The sequence below is a fragment of the Myodes glareolus genome, chromosome 3 (assembly GCF_982192425.1).
Source record: "Myodes glareolus chromosome 3, mMyoGla1.1, whole genome shotgun sequence".
In the NCBI taxonomy this organism is placed as follows: Eukaryota; Metazoa; Chordata; class Mammalia; order Rodentia; family Cricetidae; genus Myodes; species Myodes glareolus.
The window spans coordinates 2,566,337-2,567,976 of record NC_142028.1 but is presented as its reverse complement, the minus strand read 5'-3'; the positions used below and the strand labels follow the sequence as shown (position 1 = coordinate 2,567,976).

General features: G+C 35.4%; 1 pseudogene; it reads right to left on the bottom strand.

Annotated features, from left to right (window-relative positions):
• Positions 1-248: 248 nt before the first annotated feature.
• On the bottom strand, positions 249-1,185 carry LOC125399447 (olfactory receptor 8K3-like; annotated as a pseudogene).
• Positions 1,186-1,640: the final 455 nt, after the last annotated feature.

Below are 1,640 nucleotides of genomic sequence, written 5' to 3'. Positions count from 1 at the left end.
TCCTGTGTTCTTATAGGCAGCAGCATTTGAATTAATTTTCTGCGGATGTTGGCCAATTCTTGACTCATAAAGTATGTTCTAACTACAATAATAAGATGTTGTCCACTTCCACCTTGAAAATCTGTCACTATAGAATGATCTACTGTTATACTCAAGCCTATATTTGCTCATTAAATAATCTGAAAGAACACAACAGACCCAGTTCTAACGTGAATTGATATGGCTTTTATCATAGGCAACATTTAAGGTCAAATCTTGCACATCTTCCTCCATATCCTCTGTCCAGCATCTTTTACATCTTTGTTCCTCAAACTGTAGATCAAGGGATTCAACATGGGAATAATCAGGGTATAAAAAATGGATGCCAACTTGTCGGTATCAAATGAATGACTATAATTTGGCTGCAAATACATTGATATCAAAGTCCCATAGAAGACGATGACCACAGTCAGGTGTGATCCACAAATTGCAAAAGCCTTGCGCCTTCCCTCAGCAGAGTTCATTCTGAGAATGGCTATGAGGATTAGCAGGTAAGACCCAAGAACAACTAGAAGTGAAGAAATAAAATCAAAAATGGCAAAGATTAGAATTATCACCTCAAGGTCATGAGTGATTGAACAGAGCAAAGATATCAAAGGAATACAGCCACAGAAAAAGTGATTGATTACATTGTAACCACAGATTGATGAAGTGAAACATCTTTAAAGTAATAATAAGAGACAGAAATAAACCATATAGATATGGGATTGCTGCCAGGACCCAACATGCCCTCTGTGACATGATGGCAGGGTAGAGCAGTGGGTTACAGATGGCCACAAAGCGGTCATAGGACATGGCAGACAAAATAAACAGTTCACAAGTAATGAACAGAAGAAAGCAAGCAAGCTGTGCAGCACAAAGATAATATGATATTGTATTTTGGGTCACAACAAAATTTTCTAACATTTTAGGTTCCACAGCTATAGAGTATCCAAGATCCGTGATAGCCAAGTGTTTGAGAAAGAAATACATTGGTGTTTGCAGCCTGGAATCCACCATAGTTAGGAGGATCATCCCCAAGTTGCCCAGCAGTGAGATCAGATAGATGATGAGGAACAGTGCAAATAGTGGGACCTGTAGCTCGGGGCAGTCAGTGATGCCCATCAGGATGAATTCATTCAAGACTGTGAGGTTCCGTTTCTCCATGCAGTCATATTACTGAACCTATTCTGGATTGGAACAATTGAGTACTCAATATATTTCTAATTTCATAATAAGGTGATCATTTATGCAATATTGTTATTGAAATTGTGTAATAATTGCTATTTCAAAATAAGTACATTTTATATGCCTAAAGATGCAAACTTATATATGAGAACAGTTGCTTTAAAAACAGATTAAAAAAGAGAATCTCACTAACATAACAGCATAATAAATGAGGACATCACAAAGATGCTTGACTCTAAACTCCTAATATTTTGAAGTATATGAAATTATTCATTAATTTTTTATATTTCCATTACTGAACTAAAAATTGTGAACTTCCTTTACTCATATTTCATCTCCCCCTTTATTTTATTTTATTTTTTTTATTTTTTATTTTTTTTTAGAGTAAATTTTATTAAATTATAAAAGTTTCCATTTCCGCCCCTCTTCCCAAC